At 44.9% G+C, this 17128-nt stretch overlaps 10 non-coding genes across 10 annotated transcripts; all 10 read left to right on the top strand.

Annotated features, from left to right (window-relative positions):
* The first annotated feature begins 10961 nt into the window (after window positions 1-10961).
* Window positions 10962-11080, top strand: LOC127530988 (5S ribosomal RNA). Its single transcript, XR_007937779.1, has one exon. It is a non-coding gene; the product is annotated as a 5S ribosomal RNA (ribosomal RNA).
* A 498-nt stretch (window positions 11081-11578) lies between these two features.
* LOC127530986 (5S ribosomal RNA) lies at window positions 11579-11697 on the top strand. Its single transcript, XR_007937778.1, has one exon. It is a non-coding gene; the product is annotated as a 5S ribosomal RNA (ribosomal RNA).
* Window positions 11698-12195: 498 nt separating this feature from the next.
* LOC127530985 (5S ribosomal RNA) lies at window positions 12196-12314 on the top strand. The gene has a single exon (XR_007937777.1). It is a non-coding gene; the product is annotated as a 5S ribosomal RNA (ribosomal RNA).
* A 498-nt stretch (window positions 12315-12812) lies between these two features.
* On the top strand, window positions 12813-12931 carry LOC127530984 (5S ribosomal RNA). The gene has a single exon (XR_007937776.1). It is a non-coding gene; the product is annotated as a 5S ribosomal RNA (ribosomal RNA).
* A 498-nt stretch (window positions 12932-13429) lies between these two features.
* LOC127530983 (5S ribosomal RNA) lies at window positions 13430-13548 on the top strand. Its single transcript, XR_007937775.1, has one exon. It is a non-coding gene; the product is annotated as a 5S ribosomal RNA (ribosomal RNA).
* A 498-nt stretch (window positions 13549-14046) lies between these two features.
* LOC127531003 (5S ribosomal RNA) lies at window positions 14047-14165 on the top strand. The gene has a single exon (XR_007937794.1). It is a non-coding gene; the product is annotated as a 5S ribosomal RNA (ribosomal RNA).
* Window positions 14166-14663: 498 nt separating this feature from the next.
* On the top strand, window positions 14664-14782 carry LOC127531002 (5S ribosomal RNA). Its single transcript, XR_007937793.1, has one exon. It is a non-coding gene; the product is annotated as a 5S ribosomal RNA (ribosomal RNA).
* A 498-nt stretch (window positions 14783-15280) lies between these two features.
* LOC127531001 (5S ribosomal RNA) lies at window positions 15281-15399 on the top strand. Its single transcript, XR_007937792.1, has one exon. It is a non-coding gene; the product is annotated as a 5S ribosomal RNA (ribosomal RNA).
* Window positions 15400-15897: 498 nt separating this feature from the next.
* LOC127530994 (5S ribosomal RNA) lies at window positions 15898-16016 on the top strand. The gene has a single exon (XR_007937786.1). It is a non-coding gene; the product is annotated as a 5S ribosomal RNA (ribosomal RNA).
* A 498-nt stretch (window positions 16017-16514) lies between these two features.
* Window positions 16515-16633, top strand: LOC127530982 (5S ribosomal RNA). Its single transcript, XR_007937774.1, has one exon. It is a non-coding gene; the product is annotated as a 5S ribosomal RNA (ribosomal RNA).
* Window positions 16634-17128: the final 495 nt, after the last annotated feature.

Genomic DNA, 17128 nt, shown 5'->3' with positions numbered 1-17128 from the left:
AGTGAAGTTCAATGACGGTAGCATCGCCTACACACAGGCAACAGTACGAGACTGTCAGTGCGTCAGAGCACAAACTTTAAAAGAAACGATTTCTATCAACAATGTCATCACTACGTGCATTTCGTACATCACTGTCTTTGATACTTTCTTCAACACAGAAGTAACTTTATCATATTGAAAGTGAGCTAACAAAGCAGCACTAACAGTACTGTCACTATGAGGGCTAACGTTAGCCCATTAGCATTACGAGCTAGCCGATACGCGGTTGTGTGTTCATGCAGTTTCTAACAAAATATTTCATGACACCATACCTCGACTTCTTCCTTGCTTCTCCTCATCTTCTTTACGTTTTTTTCTGAAATGAGCTCCAGAGGGCTTTTGCCTCTTCATTTTGGAAGTTCGGTGTATCCGTCACTGTCAACACGGATCTACCGGTGCCTATTTTCTTCTTCTTAATCTAAAACAAACAAACAAACAAACAAAAAACCCTGCGGTGCCGCCCCCCGGCTGGCTTTGCAGCCCTAGCATTTGACTATTCTGCCTATTAGGCCGCACGGCCCTGCCTCCCTGTAGACTGCAAAGTGGAATAGAACTCACCATGGCTCAGAAAATGTTGGATGTCCAGGGGTACTCGGTTCCCCGAGCCGGCGGCAGCGGTCAGCGAGACCTGAAATGGCTGAGTACATGTGCTCCTGTTAAACGCTGTAGACAGAATGGCGGTGTCCTTCCCTCCAATTCTGTTTTACTTCTGAGTTAGGGGGTGGGTGGGATGTCAAAAGCCATAGGACAAAGATGAAAAGGTGTGAGAACAACCAACTGGGGCAGCCAAACTCTGAAGACGGTACGGCAATCTCCTCTCTCTACACTTCCCGGGGCCTTCTGAGTGCGGAGGGGATGTGATGTCAAAAGCCTCAGGACAAAGATGTAAAGATGAGATGAGAACTGCTGTTTATTGCTTGTTCACACATGGAGGTGTCCAAACTCTGGGGACAGAGCAGGGTTAAACTGTGGTCAGAGCAAAACATTCACTACATTGTCTTATGAGATTATTAAAGCTTTTCTCAAAAACCAAACATTAAAAATGAACAATTTGAGCCTCGTTAGAGAACCTGATCATGTACCGGTTTTCCTTTAATCTGCTCAAAATAATAATAATTGCTCATTCTGTGGAGATGAAACTCTGAGGTGCTTTACAGGCCCTGAAGTAAGCCTCTTATTTTTTAATTCAACTTTATAATTCCTAGGGTGAGGCCTAAATTCAAGTACTCTGCTTTTCTTAAATCCAATTTAACCCACTTCACTGACTACAAACTCATGTTTCACTCCCTGACATATATCTCAATAATGGAAAGAGACAATAATGTGTTGTTTGGTCTCATTTGAAAGGTCTCGTTAGGTTGATAAGAAATCAGAAATCATATAGTTGACTGAGTACAGAGTGTAGCAAGACTATTAAAATATCCAAGTCCGGAATAAACTAATCACTAACCCGATTGATCCTCGAGGTCAGAGGAGAAAAACAGTAGCATCACCTCCATGCAATGCAGTAAATCACTGGTCGCAAACAGTAGCGCCACCCCTGTTCAGGGGTATAAACAAGCGGTCACTCAGCCATCTGAATACCTCTTGACTCATTATTCTGTAAAACCGAGTACGGGATGGATGGACACGGTAGGCTGAGATCCATTTTTTAATTTCAAGAAAAACCTCAATTAACGAAATTTTAAACATGGAAAAAAAAAACTCTTTAAATTTTCCACCGAAGCTTCAGTTGCTGTACAGGTGCATTCAGCTGAGGAGGATGCTACGGTACCTATAACCGCTGGTGAGTATCTTTAAAGGTGTGTTTTCAAATAATTATTGGTTATAAAATTGATGCAGAGTAGTAATATTATTCATATTACAGAATGACTGTGTTTTGTTGGTTATGCATACATCTTTTCAGTATCATTAAATTGAACTTTTTGTTTCTTTGTTTTTACCTTTAAGTGGTCCCGGACGAATTTTTGGACATTAACTTTTCCCAGTCAGATTATGGTAATTTTTATTATTCTTTTCATGAATATTCATTCTTCAAACCCCCTCCCAGCAGGGGTATATATATGTGTGTATATATGTGTAGCTGTGTTAGCTTACAGAGATTCAATGGTGTTGCCATCATCCTATCTGTTTGCAGACTTTTCAGGCAGAGCTCAGAACGTATTGAAGACCGAAAATCCGGCCGTTTTTTTCCGGGAGATAGATTCTATCTCCCTGGCTCAGAACCCTTCAACTCGCTGTCCTCAAACCAAATTGAGACAGCGAGCAGGCCAGTTATCCATGACCAGACATTGGCTTCATGTTCCTGAGGAGGCCGGTCCAGAAGAGACTTCAACGGTGGCCCGCAGTGATCCGGAGATCCCTCAACAGCCAGGGTACAGCTCCAAAGCAGGATCTGCTCCTGCAGACCCGCTGGGCTCTCACATTTTGCTGTGCTACTATGAAATTCATATGAAATAAGTGTGAATTTCAAACTGGACCTTTGTATTGCCTATATATTACTTCATTCTTCAAGGCAAAACTTTTTATTTGAGACTCTGCAACTACAGTTTATTGTGGTCTAATGAGCATCTTTATGACATTCATTTTAGAGTAAATAATTGTTACAACAATGTCACAATAAAAATGGTAAATTATTATTTGTCTAAGCAGGACTATTGTAAATACTAAAATGATCTTCTCTCTATGTATACACACTGGGGTGTTAATATCGCTCTATGCTATCTAAAAGGGTGTTGTTATAGACTATCTAAGAGAGGACTCCTATCATTCTGTACCACCAAAGTGTGGACCTTATTCTCTGTCAGCCATAAAATTAATCGTTGTTGTAAACAAGTTTCCACTGTATTTGAAAATAGATTATTTGAGACAACCAAGATCCTCGATACACCGCTTTATCCTCAGCCTATCCCAGCTGACATGAGCGAAGGCAGGGGACACCCTGGACAGGTCACCAGTCTGTCACAGGGCTACATATACAGACAAACAAGCACACTCACACCTATGGACAATTTCAGAATAACCAATTAACCTCAGCATATTTTTGGACTGTGGGAGGAAGCCGGAGTACCCGGAGGAAACCCACGCATGCACAGGGAGAACATGCAAACTCCATGCAGAAAGATCCCAGGCTCACCCCGGGATTTGAACCGGTATCTTCTCGCTGTAAGGTGAAAGTGCTAACCACTACACCGCTGTGCGGCCCAGCATTAAGTCACCTTTTTAAAATAAGTAAGATTTTTGAAAATAATTTTAAAATATTACATCTACCTGTAGATTGTGTTCAAAACAAAACTGAATGAGACTTAAAGTGTCAGTGTCGACATGGCATCACTCAAAGACAAAGACAGCTATATCATACATGTCAATATCTGTAGATGTGCCAGTTCAAAGTCCGACTGTCATATATCTACTGCTAAAGCCATTATATGCTGCCCCACATATTAACTTTCTAATGCCCAGGAGTTTATATTTTGTCATGTCACCAATAAGAAATAACAAAAGGAGAATTGCTGAATTAAAAACTGTTACAAGTATATGTACTTCTAACCAGTGGCGGATTTAGCAATTTGGGGGCCCAAGGCGAATTTAGCTAGGGGGGCCCTTCAAATCCTTACTTTTAACAAGGACCTTTTAAAATGTGAGAAATACAGTGGCGTATCCAGGACTTTTTTTTTATCAGGGTGGCCTTGATGGGACACAAAGCTAGTGTGGGGTGGCTATGGCATAGCGGAGTTTAATGCCATGTATGCAGCCGACCACAGTTCAAATCCCAGTACTTTGCTGTATGTGACATCTCCTCTTTCTCCCATGATTTCCTGTCTCATAAGTGTTAAATAAAGGTGTCTGTTCTGGTTTATTTTTAAATTCCATTTCCCATTATTACAGTCCTCAATTATATCTGGTTATTTTAACCCTCAAGGGACGGACATCCCGCGGGCGGCCCCGCCCACCCGCGCTGTCTACATAGGTCTGCTTAAACTGATATAACTCAAAAACCACATTAGCTAGAATGCTCATTCTTTTTGCTGCTAAAAGCACAGATTTCCGTCTTTCAAGTGACATCATTTACGTCATTACGTCATGTTAAAAAAAAAAACTCGAGTGATTACCCCGGGGGAAAAAAAAAAAAAGTGATCACCCCGGGAATTTTTCCGCGCGGTGGTGGTGAAAGAGCTAGAGATCGATAGATAGATCGATAGATAGATCGATAGATAGATAGATAGATAGATAGATAGATAGATAGATAGATAGATAGATAGATAGATTAGAATTGTGATAGGGAGAGTTGGGTACTGTAGAGTGTGTGATTTAGGGAAAGTAAGTAGTTTGATTTAGTGAGAGATTGTGTGTGTGAGAGAGAGTTTTTGTCTTTGTAAAGACAAAAACTTTTCTTTTTTGTCTTTTGCCATTTTTGGCCACATTATTATTGTTTCTGGAGCTAATTAGTAGGTGTCGTGATGGCAAGGAAGAGCTACACCACCGAAGAGGCTCTAGAAATAATATTTGCTCATCAGCACGAAGATGCGCCGTCCTCTGATCCGGACTCTGTCTTGACAGAGGATGAAGATCACTTTGTTGAAGGTCTCGATCTGTATCATGACATGTAAGTAACATTTTATTTTATTTTTTTGAATTTCATCTGATCAACAATTACATTTTTAGGGAACTGTGTTTGAATTTGTGGTTTGTGGGCAAGAAATATCTTCATCAGTGTAACAGGTGCGTCAGAGCGATTATTTTTCAAGAGTGAAAAGCAGTATTGGCGTTTCATAGCAACTGTGAATCACTCGTGTTTGTTGATAATGTATAATATAATATGTTCTTTTTCATTTATTTGTTTCAGTGTCAATGACACTGCAGAGGCAGAGCAGCCCAGTACTTCACTGCCACCCTCTGATGAAGAGGCACAACCTCTAACTAGTGAATCTCCACAAGTAAGAGGTCGCAGCCTCAATCGCCAGGGAGCAAAGCGTGGCTACAGAAGTCGCAGCTGTGGAGGTAGGAGTCATGGTCAGTCAACTGGATGGTGGAAGACTGAAGAAGAGCCGGACAGTCTGCCTCAGCCGGTCCCCAGGTTCCATCCCAAAAGAAATCCTGGTGTCCAGCCACCTGCATCATCACCTGCCTCTGCCTCCAGCCCCATGGAGCTATTCAAGCTTTTTTTTGACACTAAAACAATTCAAGTTTTGTGTCAAAACACAAATAAAAATGCAGATAAAAACAAAGCTGCTGGAAAAAAATTCCCCTGGATTCCAGTTACACCTGAGGAAATGTGTAAATATATGGGGCTAGTTTTTTATATGGGTGTCCTCAAGATGCCAAACATCAAAGATTTTTGGCGTTCAAAACATTTTTTCCATGTCCCATCTCCTGGCAAGGTTATGTCCAGAGACAGGTTCCTGCTCATTTCACGGAATCTTCACGAGTGACCCAGAGGAGGATGCCTTGAATGACAGGAAGAAAGGTACAGAGGATTATGACAGGCTGCACAGGCTCCGCCCTCTGTATGACAGTCTGCAAACCGCCTGCAAGGCTGTCTACCATCCTCTGAAGAACCTGGCTGTTGACGAACGAATGGTGGCCACCAAAGCAAAACTTGGCATGAAACAATACATAAAACACAAGCCTAAAAAGTGGGGCATCAAGCTTTTTGTGCTAGCAGATTCAAGTGGCTACACTGTAGACTTCAATATCTACACTGGAAAAAATAAATCAGTCAGTGGGATGGGTCTTTCCTTTGATGCTGTGGTTTCACTTGTAAACAAAGAATTCCTGGGGTCTGGTTATCACATTTATTGTGATAACTTCTACACCAGTCCAGCGCTTTTCAGGCATCTCTGGGACCTTGGCTTTGGAGCCTGCGGGACCGACAGGGCTGGCAGAGTGGGGACGCCATCCATGACAAAGAACGCTCTTACAAGAAGGTCACCACGAGGATCCATACGCTGGATTAGGGATGGGCAGCTCCTCTTCGTGAAGTGGATGGACACAAGAGAGGTATCTATGTGCTCCGCTGTGCACTCTGCCTACTCAGGAGAGACAGTGATGAGAGGAAGGAAGACCTGCAATGGGTATGAGAGGGTGGAAATACCAAGACCAACCAGTGTCGGGGAGTACAATCGGTACATGGGTGGAGTTGACCTCTCAGACCAGCTCATTGGGTATTATTCCACAGCCAGGAAGAGCGTGAAATGGTACAAAACTGTCTTTCACCACTTTCTGGACATTGCTGCAACCAACAGCTTCATTGTCCATAAGCAGCTTTGTGCCTCCAGAGGAGAGCAGCCGCTGACCCATCAGGGCTTCCACGAGCTCCTGTCTGCTGAGCTGTGTGGGGTGTCCCTGGACGTGTCTGCACCGAAGCCAGACAGAGAGCAGTGCCATCACACACCAGTTGCCATTGCTCCTGACAATGATCCTTCCAAGAAAGCTACAGCAGGAAGGAAAAAATGTAAACTGTGTGGGAGGAACACGCCATTCCAGTGCCGTGTTTGCAGAGTTCCCCTGTGCGTCATTGTGGACAGAAACTGCCATGATGACTTTCACAATGGCTCTTTGTAAAATAAAATGTATTTAATGTGTATTGTGTAAAATGTGCAATGTATATATGTATATGAAAAATGTATATAGATGTATATAGTTGAAACAATACTGTTGAAAAAATATTTTGTTCAAGTTTCTATGTTCAGTGTTGCCTTAGTTCTGCAGTAGTGATCAAACTAAAAAAAACGCCTCTGCAGTTCTTACACAAAAATGTTTATATCTCAAAAACTAAAATAGGTATTTTGTTTAAATCACTACTGGCGTGTTCAGAAATTTCTTATTTATTTTTCTACATGTGGAAATCATTTCGATCAATGGGTTTTGTGTGAATATTTAGTCATTATAATTAACAAAAACATTTCCGATTTATGTATTTTCTTATTTATAACACAATTTGAACACCTTTACCTAATGTTTTTGGTTTATTTATATGTATACCATTTTAGATTAAGTTGTAAGGATTCTAGGGATATTAGGTATTTGAAGATATTCCAAGAAATGAACTCAGAATGAACAAAAATACAAACGTATGTACTGACGAACCTTTAAAATTGCAGTCCCCAAAGGGCTAACTACTCTAAATCAGTAAAATATGTTCAGGATAGGGTACAAATTTTCTAAGAGCCATTTCCTTGGATTAAAGTCCTCATCTCTTCACAAGATGTGCAAAATACAGGTGTTCATGGGGCTCTGGAACCCGCGAGTACTCAGGTAAACAATAGATGAATCTCATGGTTTCTGCCATAGACATATATAGGTAGACGCCTCATAGGCTGTCGAGAGACGTGCTTATAGCACTGCCATCTTGCTTCGGGGCCAGCCGAGGCAGCGGTGCATAGCAGTCTATGGAGGAGAGAGGTACTGCTGAATCTCAAAGTGGAATTATTCGCCGAATTTTGAACCGATTGCCAAACTGTTTGATTTTTAGAAACATCACACGTGCAGCTACTATACAAGGTGCTTGGATATTTTTTTACAATGCTGGTTTTGCCATAGATAGATAGATAGATAGATAGATAGATAGATAGATAGATAGATAGATAGATAGATAGATAGATACTGCTATTACACACGTGGACAAAATTGTTGGTACCCCTCAGTTAAAGAAGGAAAAACCCACAATTCTCACTGAAATCACTTGAAACTCACAAAAGTAACAATAAATAAAAATTTATTGAAAATTAAATAATCAAAAACAGCCATCACTTTTGAATTGTTGATTAACATAATTATTTAAAAAAACAAACTAATGAAACAGGCCTGGACAAAAATGATGGTACCTCTATAAAAGATTGAAAACTATTTGACCAGAGTGACATGATTAACTCAGGTGTGTCATTTAATTGACATCACAGGTGTTTCCAAACTCATAATCAGTCAGTCTGCCTATTTAAAGGGAGACAAGTAGTCACCCTGCTGTTTGGTGAAAAGGTGTGTACCACACTGAACATGGACAACAGAAAGCGAAGGAGAGAATTGTCCCAGGACATCCGAAAAAAAAATGATAGACAAACATCTTAAAGGTAAAGGCTATAAGACCATCTCTAAACAGCTTGAAGTTCCTGTGACAACAGTGGCTCATATTATTCAGAAGTTCAAGACCCACGGGACAGTAGCCAACCTCCCTGGACGTGGCCGCAAGAGGAAAATTGATGACAAATTGAAGAGACGGATCGTTGGAATTGTATCCAAAGAGCCCAGAGCAACCTCCAAAGAAATTAAAGGTGAACTCCAAAGCCAAGGTACATCAGTGTCAGATCGCACCATTCGTCGTTGTTTGAGCCAAAGTGGACTTCATGGGAGACGACCAAGGAGGACACCACTGCTGAAAAAAACTCATAAAAAAGCGAGACTGGAATTTGCAAAAATGCATGTTGACAAGCCACAAAGCTTCTGGGAGAATGTCCTTTGGATAGATGAGACCAAACTGGAGCTTTTTGGTAAGGCACATCAACTCTATGTTCATAGACTCAAAAACCAAGTATACGAAGAAAAGAACACTGTCCCTACGGTGAAACATGGAGGAGGCTCAGTAATGTTTTGGGGCTGCTTTGCTGCATCTGGCACAGGGTGTCTTGAAAGTGTGCAAGGTACGATGAAATCTGAAGACTATCAAGGCATTCTGGAGAGAAATGTGCTGCCAAGTGTCAGAAAGCTTGGTCTCAGTCGCAGGTCATGGGTCTTCCAACAGGACAACGATCCAAAACACACAGCCAAAAACACCCAAGAATGGCTGAGAGAAAAGCGTTGGACTATTCTAAAGTGGCCTTCTATGAGCCCAGATCTGAATCCCATTGAACATATGTGGAAGGAGCTGAAACATGCCATTTGGAGAAGACACCCATCAAACCTGAGACAACTGGAGCTGTTTGCTCATGAGGAGTGGGCCAAAATACCTGTTGACAGCTGCAGAACGCTCATTGACAAATACAGAAATCGTTTAATTGCAGTGATTGCCTCAAAAGGTTGTGCAACAAAATATTAAGTTATGGGTACCATCATTTTTGTCCAGCCCTATTTCATTAGTTTATTTTTTTAAATAATTATGTTAATCAACAATTCAAAAGTGATGGCTGATTTTGATTATTTAATTTTCAATAAATTTTTATTTATTGTTACTTTTGTGAGTTTCAAGTGATTTCAGTGAGAATTGTGGGTTTTTCCTTCTTTAACTGAGGGGTACCAACAATTTTGTCCTCGTGTGTATTACGACTGTTAATAATAATAATTATTATTACTACTCTTAATATTATATCAATTATTACTATTATTACTGCTATTATTATTATTTTTATCATTATTATTACTGTTATTATTACTATTATATCATGTGTATAAATCACGTTCTTTGGGAAAGCTTAAACATGTGAAAAAAGTAGCTAGAGATAAAGAACTGTCTACAACAAAAATAGTTCCATCATAAATCAGGGCTATTATTAGATCAATCAGATGCTGTATTCTAACCCACCAGTTACTGCAGTAAGTTGCGAGGAATGCTAGATTCATAACATCGAATTTAAAAAAAAAAAGTCTCAGATTAGTTATTTCACCGGTAAGCAGCTGTGTAATACACAGGATGATGTAGAGAGCTGGTTAGATCATGGGTAGTAGAAGCCAGACACGGAGCTGAGGGGTTCTGTCCGTCTTCTCTGCGTTTATTTCACTCTAGCTATGACAACCTGCTAACAATATATTATTCCTTACATACATCTTACATGTGAAAAGTAATCCCACGAGCTCGTTTCCTTACAGCACTCATTAGAGCATCCATAGGCTGAACAGAAGTCCGGCATCTAAGTGTTGAGTGGCAAAACCAGCATTGTAAAAAAATATCCGAGCACCTTGTATAGTAGCTACACGTGTGACGTTTCTGAAAATCAAACAGTTTGGCAATCGGTTCAAAATTTGGCGAATAATTCCACTTTTAGATTCAGCAGTACCTCTCTCCTCCATAGATGTCTATGCACCGCTGCCTCGGCTGGCCCCGAAGCAAGATGGCGGTGCTGCAGGCACATCGCTCGAGTGGGCAGCCGCAGTCAATGAGGCGTCTACGTATATGTCTATGGTTTCTGCTATGTGTAGTCAACTTGATCGCGGCACCGACATGGCAACATAAAAGCATCAATAAGGAAGCAGGTTATTAGAGCACGTACGTTTAACACCACGTCTGTTTCTGTTTATAATCTCCTCTGTGGGGAGACACTGGCGATATCAGGAAAAAAAAAGAAAACTAATGTTCAATTCTTAACTTGGTTTGAGGCTGCTAAACTTAATCGAGCTAGTGCTGCAACTGCAGTGTAGTTCGTCTTACTCTTTCAGCTGAGACTTAGTGCTAGATGAAGTTTTTCTACACATTCAGAGGCAATTACGATATAAACAAACATTGCATTACCATACCTCCGACAGATTTAACCGGTTTCCTTATCCAGCATGTGAAGCTCCTTTCACCATCCTCACAGTCCAGCAGCTGCAGCAGGTGCAACGTAAGACACAATGTGCGTGGGTCACCCAACTCTCCACCTGTATGGTCATTGGCCAGACCTACGCTGAACAGAGATCAGCTGTCACAGCCTCGGTAAAACCATTATTGTGATAGTTGAAAATGTAAAACTGGATGTAAATCAGTTGATCAGCTGTCATCATTGATTGAATTAATTTCTCTTGTTTCTCTGTGTTGACGAATTTGAACAACTACCTATCAGATCTGGGGTGGCTGCAGGGGTGGCCAATGAGATTTCAAGGGTGGCCCCGGCCACCCCAGGCAAAACCAGGCCACCCCCTAAAATCGCGATTGGAGAAAAGTCCAACAAGTGCCATGAGAGACAGCATATGGAGTTCTGTCACCTATAAAAGGCTTGTGTGACGCAGGCCCTGTGGCTTACGGCCACACCACGCTGGGCACGCCCGATCTCGTCTGATCTCGGAAGCCAATCAGCGTCGGGCCTGGTTAGTACTTGGACGGAAGACCGCCTGGGAATACCAGGTGCTGTAAGCTTTTTCTGTCCTCATCCTGCAGCCGTGAAGCTTCACTCTGGCAACCGGGCCAGCACATTGAGACCCTGTTGTTCTTCAGCAGAAGCAGACAGCGCCACCTCCAGCAAGGGAGGTCAACTCAAGTGCCCTTGACGCCAAATGGAAAGCAACATTCCAACTAAAATATCAAGACAAGCGTGGCTGCCAAGGTTTTTTCAACATGTATACCCCAAGGAGTACCACTTCATCTTAAAGTTTTAGCAATATTGAAGGTTTACTGCCCCAAGGCACTGCTCTTCAACCAACAAGTTGACTTTTGACAGCTTGGTGCCACACTACAAAGGACATTGTGTAGCTTGACGTCGCTGCCAACGCTCGTGGCCGTTGTGGTCTGGCCAGCCCCGCCACGCACCCCATGAGAAAGAGAAGAAACGGGCTGAGAAAAGTCCAAGAAGTTCCATGAAAGACAGCATATGAAGTTTTGTCACCTATAAAAGGCTTGTGTGACGCTGGCCCTGTGGCTTACGGCCACACCACGCTGGGCACGCCCGATCTCGTCTGATCTCGGAAGCCAATCAGCGTCGGGCCTGGTTAGTACTTGGACGGAAGACCGCCTGGGAATACCAGGTGCTGTAAGCTTTTTCTGTCCTCATCCTGCAGCCGTGAAGCTTCACTCTCGCAACCGGGCCAGCACATTGAGACCCTGTTGTTCTTCAGCAGAAGCAGACAGCGCCACCTCCAGCAAGGGAGGTCAACTCAAGTGCCCTTGACGCCAAATGGAAAGCAACATTCCAACTAAAATATCAAGACAAGCGTGGCTGCCAAGGTTTTTTCAACATGTATACCCCAAGGAGTACCACTTCATCTTAAAGTTTTAGCAATATTGAAGGTTTACTGCCCCAAGGCACTGCTCTTCAACCAACAAGTTGACTTTTGACAGCTTGGTGCCACACTACAAAGGACATTGTGTAGCTTGACGTCGCTGCCAACGCTCGTGGCCGTTGTGGTCTGGCCAGCCCCGCCACGCACCCCATGAGAAAGAGAAGAAACGGGCTGAGAAAAGTCCAAGAAGTTCCATGAAAGACAGCATATGAAGTTTTGTCACCTATAAAAGGCTTGTGTGACGCTGGCCCTGTGGCTTACGGCCACACCACGCTGGGCACGCCCGATCTCGTCTGATCTCGGAAGCCAATCAGCGTCGGGCCTGGTTAGTACTTGGACGGAAGACCGCCTGGGAATACCAGGTGCTGTAAGCTTTTTCTGTCCTCATCCTGCAGCCGTGAAGCTTCACTCTCGCAACCGGGCCAGCACATTGAGACCCTGTTGTTCTTCAGCAGAAGCAGACAGCGCCACCTCCAGCAAGGGAGGTCAACTCAAGTGCCCTTGACGCCAAATGGAAAGCAACATTCCAATTAAAATATCAAGACAAGCGTGGCTGCCAAGGTTTTTTCAACATGTATACCCCAAGGAGTACCACTTCATCTTAAAGTTTTAGCAATATTGAAGGTTTACTGCCCCAAGGCACTGCTCTTCAACCAACAAGTTGACTTTTGACAGCTTGGTGCCACACTACAAAGGACATTGTGTAGCTTGACGTCGCTGCCAACGCTCGTGGCCGTTGTGGTCTGGCCAGCCCCGCCACGCACCCCATGAGAAAGAGAAGAAACGGGCTGAGAAAAGTCCAAGAAGTTCCATGAAAGACAGCATATGAAGTTTTGTCACCTATAAAAGGCTTGTGTGACGCTGGCCCTGTGGCTTACGGCCACACCACGCTGGGCACGCCCGATCTCGTCTGATCTCGGAAGCCAATCAGCGTCGGGCCTGGTTAGTACTTGGACGGAAGACCGCCTGGGAATACCAGGTGCTGTAAGCTTTTTCTGTCCTCATCCTGCAGCCGTGAAGCTTCACTCTCGCAACCGGGCCAGCACATTGAGACCCTGTTGTTCTTCAGCAGAAGCAGACAGCGCCACCTCCAGCAAGGGAGGTCAACTCAAGTGCCCTTGACGCCAAATGGAAAGCAACATTCCAATTAAAATATCAAGACAAGCGTGGCTGCCAAGGTTTTTTCAACATGTATACCCCAAGGAGTACCACTTCATCTTAAAGTTTTAGCAATATTGAAGGTTTACTGCCCCAAGGCACTGCTCTTCAACCAACAAGTTGACTTTTGACAGCTTGGTGCCACACTACAAAGGACATTGTGTAGCTTGACGTCGCTGCCAACGCTCGTGGCCGTTGTGGTCTGGCCAGCCCCGCCACGCACCCCATGAGAAAGAGAAGAAACGGGCTGAGAAAAGTCCAAGAAGTTCCATGAAAGACAGCATATGAAGTTTTGTCACCTATAAAAGGCTTGTGTGACGCTGGCCCTGTGGCTTACGGCCACACCACGCTGGGCACGCCCGATCTCGTCTGATCTCGGAAGCCAATCAGCGTCGGGCCTGGTTAGTACTTGGACGGAAGACCGCCTGGGAATACCAGGTGCTGTAAGCTTTTTCTGTCCTCATCCTGCAGCCGTGAAGCTTCACTCTCGCAACCGGGCCAGCACATTGAGACCCTGTTGTTCTTCAGCAGAAGCAGACAGCGCCACCTCCAGCAAGGGAGGTCAACTCAAGTGCCCTTGACGCCAAATGGAAAGCAACATTCCAATTAAAATATCAAGACAAGCGTGGCTGCCAAGGTTTTTTCAACATGTATACCCCAAGGAGTACCACTTCATCTTAAAGTTTTAGCAATATTGAAGGTTTACTGCCCCAAGGCACTGCTCTTCAACCAACAAGTTGACTTTTGACAGCTTGGTGCCACACTACAAAGGACATTGTGTAGCTTGACGTCGCTGCCAACGCTCGTGGCCGTTGTGGTCTGGCCAGCCCCGCCACGCACCCCATGAGAAAGAGAAGAAACGGGCTGAGAAAAGTCCAAGAAGTTCCATGAAAGACAGCATATGAAGTTTTGTCACCTATAAAAGGCTTGTGTGACGCTGGCCCTGTGGCTTACGGCCACACCACGCTGGGCACGCCCGATCTCGTCTGATCTCGGAAGCCAATCAGCGTCGGGCCTGGTTAGTACTTGGACGGAAGACCGCCTGGGAATACCAGGTGCTGTAAGCTTTTTCTGTCCTCATCCTGCAGCCGTGAAGCTTCACTCTCGCAACCGGGCCAGCACATTGAGACCCTGTTGTTCTTCAGCAGAAGCAGACAGCGCCACCTCCAGCAAGGGAGGTCAACTCAAGTGCCCTTGACGCCAAATGGAAAGCAACATTCCAATTAAAATATCAAGACAAGCGTGGCTGCCAAGGTTTTTTCAACATGTATACCCCAAGGAGTACCACTTCATCTTAAAGTTTTAGCAATATTGAAGGTTTACTGCCCCAAGGCACTGCTCTTCAACCAACAAGTTGACTTTTGACAGCTTGGTGCCACACTACAAAGGACATTGTGTAGCTTGACGTCGCTGCCAACGCTCGTGGCCGTTGTGGTCTGGCCAGCCCCGCCACGCACCCCATGAGAAAGAGAAGAAACGGGCTGAGAAAAGTCCAAGAAGTTCCATGAAAGACAGCATATGAAGTTTTGTCACCTATAAAAGGCTTGTGTGACGCTGGCCCTGTGGCTTACGGCCACACCACGCTGGGCACGCCCGATCTCGTCTGATCTCGGAAGCCAATCAGCGTCGGGCCTGGTTAGTACTTGGACGGAAGACCGCCTGGGAATACCAGGTGCTGTAAGCTTTTTCTGTCCTCATCCTGCAGCCGTGAAGCTTCACTCTCGCAACCGGGCCAGCACATTGAGACCCTGTTGTTCTTCAGCAGAAGCAGACAGCGCCACCTCCAGCAAGGGAGGTCAACTCAAGTGCCCTTGACGCCAAATGGAAAGCAACATTCCAATTAAAATATCAAGACAAGCGTGGCTGCCAAGGTTTTTTCAACATGTATACCCCAAGGAGTACCACTTCATCTTAAAGTTTTAGCAATATTGAAGGTTTACTGCCCCAAGGCACTGCTCTTCAACCAACAAGTTGACTTTTGACAGCTTGGTGCCACACTACAAAGGACATTGTGTAGCTTGACGTCGCTGCCAACGCTCGTGGCCGTTGTGGTCTGGCCAGCCCCGCCACGCACCCCATGAGAAAGAGAAGAAACGGGCTGAGAAAAGTCCAAGAAGTTCCATGAAAGACAGCATATGAAGTTTTGTCACCTATAAAAGGCTTGTGTGACGCTGGCCCTGTGGCTTACGGCCACACCACGCTGGGCACGCCCGATCTCGTCTGATCTCGGAAGCCAATCAGCGTCGGGCCTGGTTAGTACTTGGACGGAAGACCGCCTGGGAATACCAGGTGCTGTAAGCTTTTTCTGTCCTCATCCTGCAGCCGTGAAGCTTCACTCTCGCAACCGGGCCAGCACATTGAGACCCTGTTGTTCTTCAGCAGAAGCAGACAGCGCCACCTCCAGCAAGGGAGGTCAACTCAAGTGCCCTTGACGCCAAATGGAAAGCAACATTCCAATTAAAATATCAAGACAAGCGTGGCTGCCAAGGTTTTTTCAACATGTATACCCCAAGGAGTACCACTTCATCTTAAAGTTTTAGCAATATTGAAGGTTTACTGCCCCAAGGCACTGCTCTTCAACCAACAAGTTGACTTTTGACAGCTTGGTGCCACACTACAAAGGACATTGTGTAGCTTGACGTCGCTGCCAACGCTCGTGGCCGTTGTGGTCTGGCCAGCCCCGCCACGCACCCCATGAGAAAGAGAAGAAACGGGCTGAGAAAAGTCCAAGAAGTTCCATGAAAGACAGCATATGAAGTTTTGTCACCTATAAAAGGCTTGTGTGACGCTGGCCCTGTGGCTTACGGCCACACCACGCTGGGCACGCCCGATCTCGTCTGATCTCGGAAGCCAATCAGCGTCGGGCCTGGTTAGTACTTGGACGGAAGACCGCCTGGGAATACCAGGTGCTGTAAGCTTTTTCTGTCCTCATCCTGCAGCCGTGAAGCTTCACTCTCGCAACCGGGCCAGCACATTGAGACCCTGTTGTTCTTCAGCAGAAGCAGACAGCGCCACCTCCAGCAAGGGAGGTCAACTCAAGTGCCCTTGACGCCAAATGGAAAGCAACATTCCAATTAAAATATCAAGACAAGCGTGGCTGCCAAGGTTTTTTCAACATGTATACCCCAAGGAGTACCACTTCATCTTAAAGTTTTAGCAATATTGAAGGTTTACTGCCCCAAGGCACTGCTCTTCAACCAACAAGTTGACTTTTGACAGCTTGGTGCCACACTACAAAGGACATTGTGTAGCTTGACGTCGCTGCCAACGCTCGTGGCCGTTGTGGTCTGGCCAGCCCCGCCACGCACCCCATGAGAAAGAGAAGAAACGGGCTGAGAAAAGTCCAAGAAGTTCCATGAAAGACAGCATATGAAGTTTTGTCACCTATAAAAGGCTTGTGTGACGCTGGCCCTGTGGCTTACGGCCACACCACGCTGGGCACGCCCGATCTCGTCTGATCTCGGAAGCCAATCAGCGTCGGGCCTGGTTAGTACTTGGACGGAAGACCGCCTGGGAATACCAGGTGCTGTAAGCTTTTTCTGTCCTCATCCTGCAGCCGTGAAGCTTCACTCTCGCAACCGGGCCAGCACATTGAGACCCTGTTGTTCTTCAGCAGAAGCAGACAGCGCCACCTCCAGCAAGGGAGGTCAACTCAAGTGCCCTTGACGCCAAATGGAAAGCAACATTCCAATTAAAATATCAAGACAAGCGTGGCTGCCAAGGTTTTTTCAACATGTATACCCCAAGGAGTACCACTTCATCTTAAAGTTTTAGCAATATTGAAGGTTTACTGCCCCAAGGCACTGCTCTTCAACCAACAAGTTGACTTTTGACAGCTTGGTGCCACACTACAAAGGACATTGTGTAGCTTGACGTCGCTGCCAACGCTCGTGGCCGTTGTGGTCTGGCCAGCCCCGCCACGCACCCCATGAGAAAAAGAAGAAACGGGCTGAGAAAAGTCCAAGAAGTTCCATGAAAGACAGCATATGAAGTTTTGTCACCTATAAAAGGCTTGTGTGAGGGTTAGGGT

Source organism: Acanthochromis polyacanthus, chromosome 18, assembly GCF_021347895.1.
Source record: "Acanthochromis polyacanthus isolate Apoly-LR-REF ecotype Palm Island chromosome 18, KAUST_Apoly_ChrSc, whole genome shotgun sequence".
Classification (NCBI taxonomy): Eukaryota; Metazoa; Chordata; class Actinopteri; family Pomacentridae; genus Acanthochromis; species Acanthochromis polyacanthus.
Note: the sequence above shows the minus strand (reverse complement) of the source record. Positions and strands in the feature narration are given on the sequence as shown.